We start from the raw sequence: 20,327 nt of genomic DNA, 5'->3' as shown, positions 1-20,327 counted from the left end.
ACCGTTCTATAATATATAGTATGGTACTATTTTTCCGGTCGGCGTACTATATACTGGCGAAAAAAAATATAGTACGCAAAAATAGTATATTTCTTCAATTAAAAATTTAAATATATGTCAGTAATTTGCACGAAAAAATTGTGCATTAAAATGGATGTCCTTTATACTGAAATAATAATATAAAATAGAATATTCTTTAAAGTAAAAGGTAGTTCTTAGTTTACTTAGGGCCAAATTCACAGTGCGTAGTTAACCACTGACAAAAGTTTAACTATTGATTTTGATATTCACAACGCTCAATTAACAAAAATTTAAACCAGCATGCCCCCATAGTTAAACTCTTGTGAAATTAAATTCTTTTTATTGGAACAAGCTTCAAATTTGAATAGAAAAGTATTGATTTTTAGAATTTGTTTCGTTTTAGGCGATAGGAATTTTCATAGTTGACTATTTGACCGTGAATATACATATATTCAAAGTTAAACTTTTGTTGGTGGTTAAGTTAACAATCGTTTAACTAAGCACTGTGAATACGGCCCTTAAAATTATTTCATTTCTACTCCCTATTCCAACAACTTCGGCAGTCACAGGAAAAAATTTTCCATCACTTTAAAATTGTGTTTACTTTTTCTTTTAAATAAAATACTATATATATTTGAAGTGTTTTATATTATTTCCAATTTGTTTTTGAAAAGTACTATAAATATCTTTGAAAATATTGACAACCCTAGTGCGGGTATTTAACCAGGCACGGAAAATAATCATTGTTTTTTAAATTTTAACCAAAAAAATCAACAAGTTGTAATCGTCTTAAAACAATTTGGATTATATGACGTATTTGTGTTCGTACGTCCTACTAGAATTTACAATGATTTTTATTTTTCGAGTTTAATCAATAAACACTAAAAATAATAATTAATATTTAAGCTTTAATCTTTCGCTCAAAGGAAATTATTACTACTTGCTTTTTATTTTTACGATCACAAATAATGATTATTTTATTATTTTTATTTTATCTCTCAAAGATAATAATTATTATTGAGTTTTATTTTTTAACTGCGGTACACTTTTGAAAAACTTCGGGATTGGCGGGTTCCGAAACTAAAAATTGTATATCAGGATGGGCGGGTTGGGGATTGATTATTTAGTCCCGCGCATATCCTTAAAATCCACATTAAAATATTTATGTTGAAAATTCAAGTTGTTCAAACTTTAAATTTGCGTACACGGAGCTACCAAGGAAAAGATACTGGTGGGGGATCTACCTCATCGTCTTCCATAATAATAATAACAATAATAATAGATTGGCGCTTACACATATCTAAGTGTTTGTCCGAGCTTCTACTCCGATTTGTGGTGAGCGCCTTAATGTTGTCACACAAAGCGGAGGGACCTACAGTTTTAATCCGACTCCGAACGGCGATTGTGTTTTTATGAGAAGCTGTTTTTCATGGCAGAAATACACTCGGAGGTTTGCCATTGCTTGCCGAGGAGCGACCGCTATTAAGAAAAACAATTTTTCTACATTTTTTTTACGATGTTGGTTTGACCAGGGCTTGAATCCAGGCCCTGCGGCGTGGATGCGCGCACTGCTTACCACCACATGCGGCCACTAAACCAGAGCTTTATGTATGCTATTTAGTTTGTCCGTCAAAGATAGACTTCAGTTGTTTAGTCAAATGTCCACAGAATTAGTTCAAACACACCCTACTTTGTTAGTGAAAAAACACACATGATACAAAAATTATTTTTCGTTCTTTTTTTAGTTTCAATAAACAACTTTTTGATTGAAAAGCAGATTTTTGACAATTGCTCAATCGTGAAAAATTCGAAGCGGCGTTACTCAATTTAAGTTTTTTGATAGAGGGGGTTTTTATATTACAAATTTGGGATTATATATAAAACAGTCGAATTAACATTTACCTTTTAAATATAATTCATATCTTATCTTAAAAATATTTAAATTTTACATTAAATTCGATAACCACTTCGCAAAACTTTTTATTTAGGTTAATAAAATTTTCACCATCTCTGGTTAACACTAATCTCCAGTTAAACATCATTACCGACGTTGTCAACACAATGTTATATGCATGGAGTCTGTGATGTCGGTACCGATGTTTAACTGGGGATTAGTGTTAACCAGAGATGGTGAAAATGACCCTAAGTGGTTTAACATTTCTTGCGGCACTTGATATTGTATCCATGCATATAACATTGTATCAACAACGTCGGTAAAGGTGTTTAACTGGAGATTAGTGTTAACCAGAGATGGTGAAAACGCCCCTATGTATACATACATGTGCGTACTTCCACTCCATAGGACCATGGTTAAATCGGGGCACCGAAATTGCGCATATGGAAACTGTGCATTTAGACATTATTTCGGTTTCAACCGAAACTGTGCATGTATGCTTTATTTCGGTTTTTACCATATGCATTATTTCGGTTTTAAACCGAAACTGTGCATGTATGCATTACTTCGTTTTTTTTTCATATGCATTATTTCGCTTTTAAAACGAAAGTATGCATATGCATAATTTCGGTATTTTCTCATATGCATTATTTCGGTTTTCAACCGAAACTGTGCATGTATGCATTACTTCGGGTTTTTCATATGCATTATTTCGGTTTTCAACCGAAACTGTGCATGCATGCATTATTTCGGTTTTTGTTATATGCATTATTTCGGTTTTCAACCGAAACTGTGCATGTATGCATACCTTCGTCTTTCACATATGCATTATTTCGGTTTTCATCCGAAACTGTGCATGTATGCATTATTTCGGTTTTTGTCATATGCATTATTTCGGTTTTGAACCGAAACTGTGCATGTATGCATTACTTCGTTTTTCTCATATGCGTTATTTCGGTTTTCAAACGAAAGTGTGCATGTATGCATTATTTCGGGTTTTTCATATGCATTATTTCGGTTTTCAACCGAAACTGTGCATATATGCATTATTTCGGTTTTTTTCGTATGCATTATTTCGGTTTTTTTCATATGCATTATTTCGTATGCACAGTTTCCATATGCACAATTTCAGGGTGCCGGTTAAATCCCTGGTCAGATCATAACCTAAAATAGCAGTCGTCCTTCGGCACGCAATAGGTTTGCCATGAGTTTATTTCTGCCTTAAAAACCCTTCTTATAAATCTATTTGCCGTTCGGAGTCAGCCTTAAAAATGTAGATGTCTCCATTTGTGTCATAACAACAGAACTCATGCCTCAAGTTTGAGGAGAATCTTGGCCAAACACTTATAAAAATATTTTAATTTAAAACCAAATATTTCTTTGTTCAATTATTTTAAGGCAATCTTCTGGTTTCACATTTTGAGTACAAAAATCTCAACCCTGATACAACAAATAGGGTTTGTACTGAAGGATAAATACTGATTGCACTCACATAAACGTACAATCATACATGATTGAGTTTTTTTTGCATGTGAATGGGTATCAATCATTCAATAACACACTGCAGAGTATTCTGCATTGTAAAGAAATTTTAAAGAATTCGTTAAGATTTAATTCGATTTTTTGCCGAATTTTCAAAAATGAAATAAATTACGCACACCTTCCTTCTTTTACGAAATTTCGGAAGAAAATCTGTGAAGCAACGAAAATAATGGTGCTATGTGAAGAATATCTTCTAGAATTTTTCCAGAATTTTCTTTATTTTTCGTACAGAAATTTCTTTACGAGTTCGTGTCAACCACTTCATATAATTTTCTTTAATAATTCGTAAAAAAGTCGTTACAGAAATGAGATACTCCTAACGATTTCCTTAAGATTTCGGGAACTTTGGTTTGCAGGGTAGATATTTTGTGTTTACAATTTATAACCAACCTTAAAAGTGGTTGTTAAATTTTTAAAATCAAACAATCACATTTTTAAAATGAATAAAATGTGAATGCACACTCAATTTATTCAATGAGCTCTGGTATATACATACTGTACCATTATTCGCCTCTTTTCCAAATCTGGTTTTCGAGAAATTGCAATTTGAAAACCGGTTCCTCATTTTGAAATGAAGAAAAAATGGGATAATCCGCATTTATTTTACATAGTTTTCATACAGTAAAAATGCTTATGTTGGTCATGACCAAAAATTCTCTATAAACATTTGGCGAACGCTCGAAAATTACCTTCGATATCCAGTATGCATATCGGACTGAGAACAAACTCATAATCAACTTTAGTTTCCCAACGTACCTACATAGTACATATATTGGAAATACACTCGAGATGGCTTCGAAAAAAAAAAATTGGTAACAAGAGAGAAATTGGATTACAATAAAAGTAAGAACAGTAAACACAGATTTTATTTACAAAAGAGCAAACAATTTTTGATAGATCAAAAGTGGAACAAAATCAGGGGTTTCATTTTCCCCGAACCGGTTCACTTTTCACTTTTGGTTTCCATGGTTTTACTATGGGCGGATGACAGATTTTCTGTACTAAGAAAATTTTGGGTAATTTGTTCGGATTTTAAGGATTTTTCATTTGTTTTTGAGGAATTTGGTTTTTTTTTGTGGCAAACTGATTGAATTACAACACATGAAAAAATATAATTTGCCAATATATTTCAATATTGGGAAATAATGTATTTTCATGTGTTGTAATTCAAACAACACCCTGATCTCAAGCCGGCATTAAAAAGGATTGTTGTATAAAAAAAGTTTTATTAAGAGCAAACGGAGATTGATTAAATTTTAATTAAGAGAATCTCCAGAGGAGATTGAAATATAGTGGAAAATTATGGTTTTTCATGTGTTTTAAACATTCATTTTTGGGAATGAGGTACTTCCAAAAACTCAGCACTTTTATTGGGAGGTGAAGATTTGTATGAAAAAAAAAAAAATGGTTTGCTCGACAAAAAAAAAAATACCGTTTGAAGCTGGGTTATGCAAGACTTGGATTTGACTTGACTTGGCTAGAAACTTAGAAACGATTACTCAGCGTGTCACCTATTACATTTCCTCATTGTTTTGATTCTCCGCACTTGTGTTTGTGCAGGTAAAATTGTAATTAATGTAATTGCAATTTAATTTGTTTGGTATGAAAAACGATAAGAAATTACAATTAAAATATATGTATTTAAGCGTCAAATTGTGATTTTTTAAATATTTTTTCTGTCTTTTTTGAAAGTTTGTTTTTCGATTGCCATATGAATTACATTTATAAAAAACATTATATTTTCAAGGCATATTTGTAGGGATTAAAAAATTAAATGGCAGCATGGTTCTCTCACGGCTCTCTTTGCACATAGAAATTTAACTCTGATTTCAAAAATCTATAGTTCTCCAAGTTTCTAAGTGAAGTTGTTTTTTGGGTAACTAAATACATCAATTTTCAAGTCAAGTCAAGTATAAGTATTGCATAACTGAGCTTTTATTCGATATTCGAAGAATCAAGTTTTCAAAAAAACGCTTATAGAAACCTAAAAAAAGCGGTAGAAATCGGTTGGGAAAGACCAAGTCAAACACCCTATTATATACTACGAATATCTGTGTAAATGCAATAAATTATAGTGTGGAAAAAATTAGGGATTTTCGTTTTCGACTGTGGGAAAAAATGGAAAATTGGATGTATTTTTGTTTTGAGGTATTTTTCTCGTCTGCTTTGTGGCATCAATGTTTACGTTTACGGTGGTAGTGTTCGAGTCCATTTGTATAACAGGTCGCCGCTCAGTTAGCTTCCCGGCCAAAGAAAAGCCGAGTGGCGAGCATTGTTATTTTTTTCATCGATTCTTGTATGTAGCTTTAACCAGGATCTGGGTTCTACGTAGTGGTGGGGTGTACATCTAACCATTCAGCTATGCGGCCGCCACTAGTAGAAGTATTAAAAAAAATGGTCAAGGGTGGCAAAGCGACCGATGGATTCGGCGTCATACATATGTATGTTTGTTGGTAACAAAAATGGCCCTTTTTGTTTACGTTCGAGCAAATGGTTACAAGAAAAGTAATACATATCACGCATATGTACGTATGTATGTATTTATGAAATATTTGACATTTGAATAATATTTAGAATTAAACTGAAGAGCCCATATACATACAAACAAATAAAGGGCCCTAGAGTTTTATACCGCTTTAAGATGGCAGATGGCAGATGGTTTTCGTGAGAAGTTTGTTTGTGATACAATACGAGTATTTATCGGGATACATACATATATTATGGTTGAAAAGCATATGTTGGCATATCTGTACATATGTATACTAAATAAAACATAAGCTTGTCGGCTGTAGCGCAAATGTTTCATTCCATTTTTAGCGCGACACGATTAAAGATAGCTACTGAAATGCACATAAAGTACATTTAGTAACTATAGCACATCAACTAAGCTGTTGAATCGCCATAAAAAACGCATTAACATAAAGCCAAACTGAACACCAAAGGCAATCTCATGGTGTAATAATAACAAGGTGTTGTCAGTAACTTAACCTCACTTTTTCGGCAGGTCTATTCCGGTCACGCATTTTGAAGTACCAGAAAAGGTACTAATTATTTACTACTTTTAATCCGTTGGTGCGTACTATTTCAAATTAAATGTAGAAAAATGTATAATTACAGGCTTATAAGCCTGAATATATGTTTGTATCGGCAGATCCACACAGCTTGGACATATGTTGTAACTTTAAAAAAGTAAAAGCCGTAAAATAAGGCATTTTCCTATAAGACTGTAAATGATTTTCTAAATAGATTAAAACACACAATACTAACGATAATATAAGCGAATTCCTAATTTTACCATACAGCTACTCTATTCTAGTGTATCAGTAGTTCATTTGGCTCAATATTATGACAATGCAGCAAAAGTTATTTAATATAAAAAATCGCCTTTTCATACGATTTTTGTGTACGTTTTTTTCCATTGATAACCACGATATATTTTATTTTTCTACTTTTTGAGGACAAAAATTATACAAATCTAGCAATTTTCAAAATTAATATTGTTCTGAAAACACCAAGTTCTTTAAAAATCGCGATAAAACGAATTACTAAAATGGAATATTTTAGATACTATTTCCCAACGAATAGTAGTATAAAAATTAAGATCGGCAGCACTGAAAATAAGCATGCCGATCTTGTCAAAATCACAACAAACACGCCGGTACTGACAACACCTCACGATTTCCAAGCGAATACTCTCTTTACATGCTATCGCAGCACATGAAATTTCATTTATTAAGTCCGTACATATCATTATATTGGAAATTTACCCGTTAGAGATGAGTCGCTGGCTAATTGATCTCCAATAATATAGGGTTACCAGACGTCCTCCTTTAGGAGGACATGTCCTCATTTTTGCCTAAAAACGAAATGGCCTCCTTCTTGACTGAAATGTTCTCCTTTTTTGTATTTTTTATTCGCATAATACATCAAAAAGTTAATTTTTATTATTTGTAATTTGTGGCAATGTCACACTTACGTATGTNTTATTCGCATAATACATCAAAAAGTTAATTTTTATTATTTGTAATTTGTGGCAATGTTACACTTACGTATGTACCCTGCAAACCAAAGTTCCCGAAATCTTAAGGAAATCGTTAGGAGTATCTCATTTCTGTAACGATTTTCTTTACGAATTTTCAAAGAAAATTATATGAAGTGGTTGACACGAACTAGTAAAGAAATTTCTGTACGAAAAATAAAGAAAATTCTGGAAAAATTCTGAAAGATATTCTTCACATAGCACCATTATTTTCGTTGCTTCACAGATTTTTTTCCGAAATTTCGTAAAAGAATGGAAGTGTGCGTAATTTATTTCATTTTTGAAAATTCGGAAAAAAATTGAATTAAATCTTAACGAATTCTTTAAAATTTCCTTACAATGGAGAATACTCTGAAAAAATGGTTTGCAGGGTACATACGTTCCAGGCTTTTTTCCTTTTTGAATATTGTGCTTGTTCACGCTTGCCTGGGTATCAGGTTATGTGGTTAAAAATCATTTTTCTGTAGTGTATTTTATTGTTGTACAACAAGAAAAAAATTCTTTTTAACTAGATAACCTGATAACCAGCTAAGCGTGAACAACCACAATATGTATGTTCGGAACACCACCTACACACTCACGTTTCGAAGCTGAAAGTATATTCAGTAAAAAAAAATATTAAAAATCAACGCGATTTAATTAATGGGTTATAAAACTGCATACCTAAAATTTTTCTAAAAATTCGGACTAAAAAGCATCGTACAGTTTCCTAAGTAAAAACACAGCTGAGATCACCTGTTTTTTGGCATTAGCTCTAATCTTTTGTAATTTCTTTCACTTCTATTAGAATTTGTTCAAAATACACTAACGCATTGAATCAAAAACACCAATACACTAACCAAAAATATACCTACAGCCTGCCAAAAAAAAAACCGTAAGAAGAAGAGTTACTTTATTTATGAAACTGTACGATGCTAAAAAGTTTAAAATTTTTGGGTGTAATTGTCAAAGTTTGTTGAATTTTTATAATCTTTGTACAAAGTTTGAAATGTGGATTTATATGGTGCTTGTTATATAATGTCTTAGGCGTTTGTAAAAAGATAATAGATATTAAATAAAGAAAAGAAAAATAGTCAAAACTGATTAAAATATCAATTATCTATATACTATATAATACGCGAAGACATTGTTTGTGCAGCATAAAAGATCTGCACCGTTCGTTCGATTTTTAAAAATGGTGCGTCAAATTAAAGCGCTTGGTCTGTAGATGTGCCTTTTTGAAAAGAGTTGCCACCTGTTGAAGAATTGCATTCAAATAACTTAATAATCAATGCCATCAGATCCACACCGTTTGTTCGATTTCCAAAAGTGAGACGTCCAATTAAATGGCTCTGACTTTAGGTGTGCAATAAGGTTTACTTTTTTCCAAGAGTTGCCACCTTTTAAAAAATTAAGTTCAAAATAATACGTGAAGGCATTTTTTGTTACGCATAAAAGATCTGGACCGCTCGTTGCGATCTTCAAAAATGGGGTGTCAAATTAAAGCGCTTGGCCTGTAGATGTGAAAACTGGTTTTATTTTTTTCGAAAGGAGTTGCCACCTGATAAAAAATTGCATTCAAATAATTTAATAATCAATGCCTCCAAGTCCACACCGTCCGTTGGATTTTCAAAATTGAGGTGCCAAATCAAAGGGCTCTGGCTGTAGGTGTGCAATAAGCATTAACTTTTTCGAAAAGAGTTGCCACCTTTTAAAAATTTAGTTCAAATTATTTTAAAAGCTAAACCAATTATTACAAAATGGGCATAAATGGAAATAGTTTTAAAAATGTGTGTTTCTTAACTTAACTTAATGAGGGTTGCCACCAGTTAAAAAATCAAATTCAATTTGAATGAGGGGAATTAGGTAATAGAAATATGTATTTGTGCCAGACGGTAAAGGTTAAGTATGTAGTAGTTTGTAAACATTTTGAAGAGGGTTGCCACCTGTTTGAAAAGTCTAATTTATATGTAGTAAAAAGGTATGGACGTCGAGCGAATGAATCTTAAGAGATCCTTAGTTTGAGAGTTAAGAATATTTTTTAAGTGTTTGAAGAGGGATGCCATCTGTTTAAAAATTAAATTCAAATTATTTAAATGGTTAAATCAATATTTACCATTTGGGTACCAGTCGCAGTAGTTTTGAAAATGCTTAATTTCTTAACTGCGTGTAGGAGGGTTGCCACCTGTTTAAAGAATCAAATTTAATTTGAATTAAGGCAATGGGGTAATTAAAATAGGTATCTACATATATATATAATCTATATATAAAATATGCGAAAGCATTTTTTGTGCAGCATAAAAGATCTGCACCGTTCGCTCGATTTTCAAAAATGGGGTGCCAAATTAAAGCGCTTGGCCTGTAGATGTGCAAACTGGTTTTAGTTTTTTGAAAGGAGTCGCCACCTGTTAAATAATTAAACCCAAGTTATTTACTAATCAATGCCCTCAGATCCGCACCGTCCGTTCGATTTTCAAAAGTGAGGTACCAAAATAAAGGGCTTAGGGTGTGGATGTTCAAAAAGGTTTTACTTTTTCGAAAAAAGTTGCCACCTGTTAAGAAATTAAGCTCAAATTAATTAAAAAATTAAATCAATTATTAAATATGGGTATCAATCGAAATGGTTTTGAAAAGGATTTATAACTTAACTACGTATAGAAGGGTTGCCACATGTTTAAAATAATGTTATTAAATTTTAATTAAAGGAATTTGGTAAGTGAATAAGGTATCGCTATATGGTTGTCATACAAAAGAGGTTTAAGAAGGTAGTAGTTTGGAAATATTTTGAATAGGGTTGCCACCTATGTATTTGAGAAGTCTAATTGAACTATTTTATACCCAAGTTATATGAAATATTAACGATGGATGTCAAATGAAAGAGCTTCAAAAAACACTTAGTTTGACAATTTAGACCATTTTTGATGTGCTTGAGGGTTGCCCAGCTTAAAGGGGTAAACTAAAATTATTTAATAAGATAAATGAATTACTAACCTATGGTATTCAATGGAAATGGATATAGAATTCTTTATTTAAGAACTATATTTAGGAGGGTTGCCACGTGTTTAAAAAATGAATTTCCACTCGATTCATCAGTTACTTGAAATATTTATAACAATGTCAGACGAAAAACATTTAGGGAAATTTTAGTTCGAAAATAATTTTTAAGAGGGTTGCCGCCTGTTTTGAAAGTGGTATTTCGTTTAATTATACATACGTTACATGAAATATTAAAATATGGTTATCAAAAAAACGAGTGTTAAGAAATCTTTAAGCTTAACATTTGTTTTTTTTTGTTGAAAAAGTTAAGCTCAAATTATTTAATAAGTTGAATGTGTTGTCAAGAGATGGTTATCAATCGAAATGGGTTTGAAAATAGTTTATTTCTAAACTGTATTTACGAGAGTTGCCATGTGCTTAAAAAAAATAAATTAAACTTAATTCATCAGTTAATTGAAACATGTATAACAATGCCAGGCGAAAGATTTTAGTTTGAAAATACTTTTAAAGGGGTTGCCACCTGTTTGAAAAGTAGAATTTGTTTTACTTATACGAAAGATACGTAAATGAAATATCGAAATATTAATGTAAAACGAAAGAGTTTCAAGAAAACTATAGGCTGATAGTATTTTTAATTAGAGTTTCCATCAATTTTTTTTGAGAAGTCAAATTAAACAACTGAGATTCTACATAGATGTGCACAGGTTTTATTTTTTGAAGTTACAGGGAGACTTGAAATTTTATGAAATGAAAACCGACATCACTGTGGAATAGTTTGGCGTTTTGACGCCATGCGGGTTCACTAGTTTAACTTAATCAGTTGACCACAAGTGTATATGTACATATTTTTTATTTAAAACGTTTTTTCTTTTGAATCTAACCTGACATAAATGTCCTCCTTTTTTGCTTTAATTGTCCTACTAAGCTAAATGTTTATCTGGTAACTCTACAATAATACCCCCTTTGGGCCTAGTTGCAACCAATTAATGGCCAATTGTACCCTATTGAGACTAATCCCAAAATTACTTAAAAATACACAGCTACATATATTCATGCCCAGTGGGTAAATGTAATGTATAGTAATCGAAAAAATAATCAGTGAAACAACGCTTTCGCATATTCGAAAATGCGATGTCCTAACAAAAGTGGGGCATTCAATTTTGCATTACCTAGTATCGAGAAATGAATGTGTTTTAATACGAAATTTTTGCAACTTTTTGAATACATTAGAATGCTGATTACAGAGTTAGCAGGAATATAATCGAGAACCCATAAGAAATACATTATATTATTTATCACAAATGTAATGCATAACTACTTTCCCGACTGGATATCGTCGCTGCGCCAACAAAAACCCCCTAAACCAAAAGATATGTATATGTATGAGAGAACGGCAAATGCAGTAATGTGGGCAATAGATAGTGTTAATAAAATATGCAATAAAAAAAATTACAAAAATCACACAACTGTTTTTGTTGGCGCAGCGACTTTATGTATCTACGGTTTTTGTGTATTTGGTTTCGTTTTAAAGTTGCTTACTTTACGTCGTATAGCACACACGCGTGTAAGTGTCCCTATAGCAAATTGAACTGGTTGGAACTAGCTTTGTGCATTGTGGATAGTTTAGGGACAATAACTTTTTTACGAGTACAAAATGAACAACACAGCAGGGCTCAAAGTCTAGCATGAGGCTACAGTCAGTTTTCACATTCCCAATACTAGAAGTATTAATGATAACGGAACTAGCTAAACGTAAGTTTCAACCATTTCGGTTTAACATGTAGATACAGACTGATTCTGAAAATTTTTTCTGAGTATTAGGCCGAGGTTCTCCTTCAATTTTTGAGGTGCAACTTGATATTGAAACAAAAATGGAGAGAGCTACAGTTTAACGCTGTCTCAGAACGCTAGAAGGTTTTTTGGTGAGAACCTTTTTTTGACAGAAATATATTCGGAGGTTTACCATTGTCAACCGAAGATTCACCGCTATTATAAAATAAACTTTTTGAATGTTGGACCAGTTAGCCACAATTTTCGGATCGCTATCGCACAGTGTATAAATGTCAAAATGTAAAAATGATCCCTGCTTAAGAATTTTTTTTTTTTGTAATCAACTCTTGTGGGGCTCTTGTTTTTAAATACGAACATTTTTAAACGATAATCAAAAAAAAAAATATTCATGTTTTCTATGCGTTATTTCACTCAGTGAATTCATAACATTTTTCTGAATATTACAACGCGTTTTTTCTCTTATTGTAGTGATTTTTGAATTTTTGTTCAAATTTGTGCAATCAAATCAAAAACCGGGACACTAAAACAAAACCCGGGACATTTTAAGGTTGGACCGGGACACCGGGACAAATAGTCTAAAACCGGGACATGTCCGGAAAAACCGGGACTCGTAAAAAAAAAATAAAAAATATTGTTAATGTTATCAATGCAGACCTAATAAACAAACCACCAACGATATCTCGGCACCAAAACTTGTTTTTAAATTGTTGATCTGTGTAATAGAACTTCTAATTAATACACAAACAAATGCTCGAATATATGGATACTCGAAAAATCCGGATAAAACTCCGCGTCCTAATGGGTAGTGTTTTTACATATCGTCGCCTGGGTAAAAGATTGTCGTATGTTACGTACGAACGTATGACGCTTGCGACAATCTTTTACCCAAGCGACGATATGCTCTGTAAGTTTACTTTACAGCAGTTTTACAGCTGACCACTGCCGATATTGCAACTATTTGCCCTAAAGGTCACATATGCTGTATATTTTCTATTTTTGTACACATTCCATTTTTTGAATAACTTGATTAAAGTTCTTAGTACGTCATTCGAATTTGTGTATTAGGATGTCCGATATTTTGAATGTTTTATTTTTCATGTGAAATTCTTTCATCGTGAAACTCAGTCATGAATGGAAATTTATTCTTCATTCGAAATTAATTGAATGATGAATAAAAAATTATTCGTTAATTGAAATTACTTGAAGGAAGAATAAAAACTTATTCGTCATTCTAAATTACTTGAATGATGAATACAAATTTATTTCTTATTTGAAATTACTTAAATGATAAATAAAAATTTATTCATCATTCGAAAGTGCTTGAATGAAGAATAAAAATTGAATCGTTTTTTGAAATTACTGGAATGATGAATAAAAAGGATAAAAATTTATTCGTCATTCAAAATTAAAAAGATTATGAATAAAATTGTATTTTTTATTTGAATAATAATTCATTCAAAACCGCCCATCCCTGATATGGATGCATACAATATGAACTTATGTGCGCAAAAGTACATTTTCAAATATACACCGCGTGTCATAATTATAGGCGCGCCACAAATTGACAAGTTTTAACAACTTATTTTGTTGTTATTTATTTTTAGTTATTTTTTTTTTAAGAAATATAGTTTATTCCTTAACAAAAACCGTAAAAATGTAAGGGCTTTTATGTTATGACTCACTGTTGCTTTTTGAAATTTTGTTTTGCCGTCAGTACGTTTTCTTCCATACAAAGTAGCATGTTCGACGATTTTTTATATGTAAAAAAAAATACGGTAAGTCCTAGCCACTTGAAACTTACACCTTATTATACTAAAATTTAATTTGTTATAAACCGACATTTGTAGGTATTCAAAAAGAAATCTATTAATAAGGTCGAAGCTTTTACGGAAGTTTATTGCATATTTTTTTTTAAATATTGCACAGTTTGAAAGTTTGATTTATACGAGGCTTGTTAAAGAATAAACTCTATTAAAACATAAATAAAAAGTAAATTAATTGCTAAAACTTGTTAATGTGTGTTGCGCTTATAATTATGACACGACGTGTACATCATGTACTAAATTGGTTGCATTTTGTGTATGGCTGGTCGGAAACATTTATAATGCGAAATGTCTCCCAGATCGGTTTGTTGAAACCTTTTTTCGCGACCCAGCTTAATGTACCTGCATATAGTTACATACATAATATATGTATGTATACTTTGCGGCATGTGGATGTAACACACATTCGCTTTATTTATTATACATTACATATGAATGTGTAAATAAATTGTGTGAAGGACATACTTAGTTGGTTATGGAATTATCCACTTACATATTTATTTGTACATTTGCATTTAAGCAATATTATAGCAAAAGCTTGGTCCAAAGAAGTGTTATGCATGTGCATACAAATATAAATAATTTTTTTATACATTTAATATTCGTATAGTAGCATATGCAAAAATATGTCAACATCAAACAGTTATAAATTATATACATGCCCATATGTACATATGTACCTGCATATTCATGTATGTATGTATATGGTTAGGCTAAGTTAGGTTGAAGTGGCTGCTGGTTAACAAACCAACACAGTTTGGGCCCCAATCGGGATCGTTGTGGTGCCACACAGGATCTTTAGAAATCACCTTAAATATATATATGTGGTGTTGAAAAATCTGAGCAATCGCCTTATCTTTATGTCCACTATATTGATCAACTTAGAAAAAGTGCTAGCTCCCATGAACCTTACAGGGCAATTCTGGCAACTGTCTTTCAACTCACCATACGATAGTAAATCTGAGAAGGTCTTTTGCAGAATTGCCTCGCTGACAGCTAGAAACCGGAAGATTTTTAAGCTCAATAAAAAGACATAATACTTTAGGTCCCTCCCTTGAAGGAACTAGTTACATGGAAACAAGAAAATGCAAGTACATACAGGCGAGAAGACCTTGTAATGCAAAGTTTGTAGATTTACCCATTATTTTTAACATCTCTTTCTTGAAAAGTCTCTTCTCTTACTCATAGGTGTTACAAGCGAGTGAGGGTTTATTGCTGCTCACCAGTCGTCGATCTCTTTAAAAATTCCTTAAATTGCGTTTATATAGGCGATTATTTGTCCTTATCACCTGCAGAAAAATTGATTTTACATACTGCACATGTGTATATGTGTATATGTTTGTCCCTCCAGTACTGCTTGGAGTCAATCGCTACTTTTCAACCGCTACTGCACCGACTCCTAGGTAAGTAGCTATTCTATTAACCCGTGGTAGTGCACATGGTAGTGCAGAGTCAAACCAGTCGTAAGCAGAATAGCGAAAAACTACGACAGAGGGCGCCCATAAATCTCGCAAGTGACTACTTTAGTAACTCCCGGTAGTATAGAGAGAGCCGATGGTGACTACCACCTAGGACATTGCCTTGTAAAAGTAATCGATGAAATTCACTANATCGGTTTGTTGAAACCTTTTTTCGCGACCCAGCTTAATGTACCTGCATATAGTTACATACATAATATATGTATGTATACTTTGCGGCATGTGGATGTAACACACATTCGCTTTATTTATTATACATTACATATGAATGTGTAAATAAATTGTGTGAAGGACATACTTAGTTGCATTTAAGCAATATTATAGCAAAAGCTTGGTCCAAAGAAGTATTATGCATGTGCATACAAATATAAATAATTTTTTTATACATTTAATATTCGTATAGTAGCATATGCAAAAATATGTCAACATCAAACAGTTATAAATTATATACATGCCCATATGTACATATGTACCTGCATATTCATGTATGTATGTATATGGTTAGGCTAAGTTAGGTTGAAGTGGCTGCTGGTTAACAAACCAACACAGTTTGGGCCCCAATCGGGATCGTTGTGGTGCCACACAGGATCTTTAGAAATCACCTTAAATATATATATGTGGTGTTGAAAAATCTGAGCAATCGCCTTATCTTTATGTCCACTATATTGATCAACTTAGAAAAAGTGCTAGCTCCCATGAACCTTACAGGGCAATTCTGGCAACTGTCTTTCAACTCACCATACGATAGTAAATCTGAGAAGGTCTTTTGCAGAATTGCCTCGCTGACAGCTAGAAACCGGAAGATTTTTAAGCTCAATAAAAAGACATAATACTTTAGGTCCCTCCCTTGAAGGAACTAGTTACATGGAAACAAGAAAATGCAAGTACATACAGGCGAGAAGACCTTGTAATGCAAAGTTTGTAGATTTACCCATTATTTTTAACATCTCTTTCTTGAAAAGTCTCTTCTCTTACTCATAGGTGTTACAAGCGAGTGAGGGTTTATTGCTGCTCACCAGTCGTCGATCTCTTTAAAAATTCCTTAAATTGCGTTTATATAGGCGATTATTTGTCCTTATCACCTGCAGAAAAATTGATTTTACATACTGCACATGTGTATATGTGTATATGTTTGTCCCTCCAGTACTGCTTGGAGTCAATCGCTACTTTTCAACCGCTACTGCACCGACTCCTAGGTAAGTAGCTATTCTATTAACCCGTGGTAGTGCACATGGTAGTGCAGAGTCAAACCAGTCGTAAGCAGAATAGCGAAAAACTACGACAGAGGGCGCCCATAAATCTCGCAAGTGACTACTTTAGTAACTCCCGGTAGTATAGAGAGAGCCGATGGTGACTACCACCTAGGACATTGCCTTGTAAAAGTAATCGATGAAATTCACTACAAGTAGTCGGTCGGTAATTGACGGTATTTATCAGGTAGCTACCGATTCATCAGTCCTGTAGTCGCTCCACCGTACTGCAGGGGTATGATAACTTGGCCAACATGCATATGCCTAAAAAACATTGGCACGGCAATTGCCACTACCAGCAATATCGATGAACTCCTTGTGCAAATAGTCTGATCCGAACAAATCACCACAGGCTTTAAACGCCCATCAATTTCACGAAAAAATTAAAAAAAAAAAACATCGATACCATAGTGCCGTTGACCGCTTTGCAACCATAGTCAGTGCGTCGTTATGGCAATTACTTGCTCATTCCACACTTTCTACACTGATAGCCATTTTTAAAGTGCTAACTCTTTTTTCGGCAGTTTACTATCAATTGGTGTACAGTGAAGTCAAAATGACGATTTTTCCCATTAAAGCTAAAAAAGGCGCTAAAAGGGAAAAGATTATTTGGCTTCTGCTGTATGCGCACGAGGTCTGTTGGACAGAAACAGTACTTTCACACTCTTTTTTTCTAGGTAAGCCACGCATTGATTGGGGTTATCAGGAATAAAGCTGAAGCCTCTACGAATAGTAGAGTGCCAGTGCCCCTAAGCTTGACCGCAGCTCTCGTTGCAGTTTCTTTTCCTATTATCTCCATGGGCGCTAGGCTAAACATGGCGTTAAGTGTCAGAGTGGGAGAAGTGGTCCTAAGTACCTCACTGATTCCATAGACTAGTTTCTCTAGTACATTCCCCCAGACGATGACTCCATAAAACAATATGGCTTTAACTCTGGTTTAATTGAGCCATCTGTTACACCTCTTGGCCGGCAACGGCGTCAGTATCCCCTCACACTACCAGATTTGGCTGATTAGACATTGTTTCAACGTCACACGACTCCCCCGTCCTGCTCCTCTAGCAGATCGCTTACGCCCACAACCCAAAGAAGGGATGAAAGAACACGACCTTGTGATGGACATTGAATGATGGTTAAACTAGCGAGCCAGAAGAATGTTGTTAATTTATTGCTTAAACGCAGATCCCATAAGATAGATCGGGCCAACTGACAATTTCTCCGTTTTACGTCCGTGGGTAACTGCGATTTTAAGCAAAAAGGAAGATAAACTGATTAGCCAGATTTTTGTGGCGTTCCGTATAAACCTCAATCCGTCCACTGTAAAAGCTCAGGAGATTATCGTCCAAACAAGGCGACGTTTAACCAAGAAGTTACTCAAGCCGGTACCGCAATGAAAAAGGGATTTTCTCTACTCTGTGGCATCACTGTTGGTATACTGAAAAACTGCAGTCAGCTGCCGCGACATTGGTCCCCAAAATTGCGCTTTTTAACAATGCATACATACATACACGTGTAAATATGTATGTCGTTTTTTTTATTAATACTGGAACGGCGGTAATGTTGGAAATTATTGGGGAGTGACATGGCGACGTTGACGATAACTTCAACATTGGCGTGTTAACAAAGCTTGTTAGTTTAGTACACCTGTACAGTGTACAGTCCAGTCACTTTCCAGATCCTTGGTTATGAATAAAATTATTTTACGAGTGAAATAATTCTGTTTTTGTCATTGCTATTGAGTCGTGTGCTGGCGGTAATGGCGGTGGGGTTCTTCGCGTAGAGGCAGTCATTATCGCGACTGAGTCTGTGTTTTCCACTAAACTTCTGTATACATACATAGATACATATGTAAGTTATTTGTGCTTTGGCGGCGTACAAGTTAGCATGTCAAATAATACAAAATTCTAAAGTGACAGTGTCTATGGCGCTTTGAATATTAACTCTATACTTATATATATAGGTACTTCCATAAGTATAAACAACAAAAGCTAACCCAACCTCCTTTATTACTTTGTAGTAACCGAGTTGTCACTCATTCTTTGACCTAATTCGTTCTGATATATGTATGTATGTATTTTCTATTTATAACGCAGAGGTGGGGACGTCGCAAAAATTCATTATTTGGAGTTAAAAGAACCATTACTCGACTGTAAAGCACTGAATTGAAAGAAAGGATAAATACAGTAGAATTCTTTTGTACCCATATCTAATGGCGTTTTCGTTTCTACCGATAAATGTTACCTTCTCATTGCCCTCTAAGCACACACACTAATAACGGGCAACGTAAAGGCAACCTTTTTTGTAGAAAAGAAAACGTCATAAGACAAAGGTTTACGTCAACAAAATTTCGATAAAATAATTCGTTAACCCAATGAAAATAACCGATTATAATCGGTAATTCGATTAATCGTGCCATCACTTCTGCTACGGCGAAGCTCATGAAAAAGGTGATAATGAGTGGTCCCGAGACGTTTTTCATTTGTGTCTATGTCCTCTTTCAGACACGTCAAGTCTTGCTTTCAAGTCTGCTCTTTCGTAGGCGACGAAGGTGAGAAGAAAGGGAAGAGTACCGATACCTCCGTACCGTCAAGTCGTTTCAAGTTTTCTTGTCACTTTTGTCGCTTACCATTTAAAGAACCAAGGACTTGAATTAAAAAAAAATGCGAAAAATTATTTTCAAGACTTGACGTGTCGAGAGCTTGTCCGGGAGAATCTACTTCACTAAAGAAGTCTTCTACGTGCTTTTAAGCCTGATTAGAAGATTTTTGCAGTCCCTTATTGTTTGGTCTTAAATGCATTGGTAAAAGTTGATTGGATAAATTTTTCTGTTGAAATCTCTTAAGAAGCTTGTGAAAATCGCCTGAACTTGTTTTTCGCCCAGAAATTCCAATCTGCAAGTCTGCTTTAGCTTTACTATGCATTCTTCGCGGTCTTTTCTACACAACCCAAATAAAATCTGTTTCATCACTTTACTTTGTTCTTGTATTACATTTATTTTACAATATTACATTGCTCTTTCACTTTTTCCTACCCATTTTTGTTACATGCATTTCTTATTCTTGCCTCCAACGCCGTTAGTTGACCCTTTGTAGCTCTTGTTGACTTCATCATATATATACTTTTACATACATTATACAATGTGTATATACTCATACTTACAAATATTGTTGCTTTTCACCTGTCGTGCTCCAGAACCATGGAAACGCCATCGCTACATAAGTATGTATTTAGTTATTCGTATCTGCCCCATTTCCTTCCGCCAGTTCGGCACATAACGCACTAGTGTTGCCACTTTGTGAGTAATTCCTCAAAACGCGTACGAATTTCGGGTGCGCTTGAGTATTTTTTGAGGATTTTTATTTTGAGGAATTTTCTCAAGATACATTTGCAGATAAAAAATTCAACCATGTTTTACACAACAGAGTTGTTAAATCACTGCAAAATTTTGAACAAAAAGCTTTCCGAAGTTTTACAAAGAGCGAAATACACCACACAAGCGGCTTGTCAAACATTCTT

The sequence above is a fragment of the Rhagoletis zephyria genome, unplaced genomic scaffold (genome assembly GCF_001687245.7).
Source record: "Rhagoletis zephyria isolate East Lansing unplaced genomic scaffold, Rhagoletis_zephyria_1.1 Rzeph_scaffold_01432, whole genome shotgun sequence".
In the NCBI taxonomy this organism is placed as follows: domain Eukaryota; kingdom Metazoa; phylum Arthropoda; class Insecta; order Diptera; family Tephritidae; genus Rhagoletis; species Rhagoletis zephyria.
Note: the sequence above shows the minus strand (reverse complement) of the source record.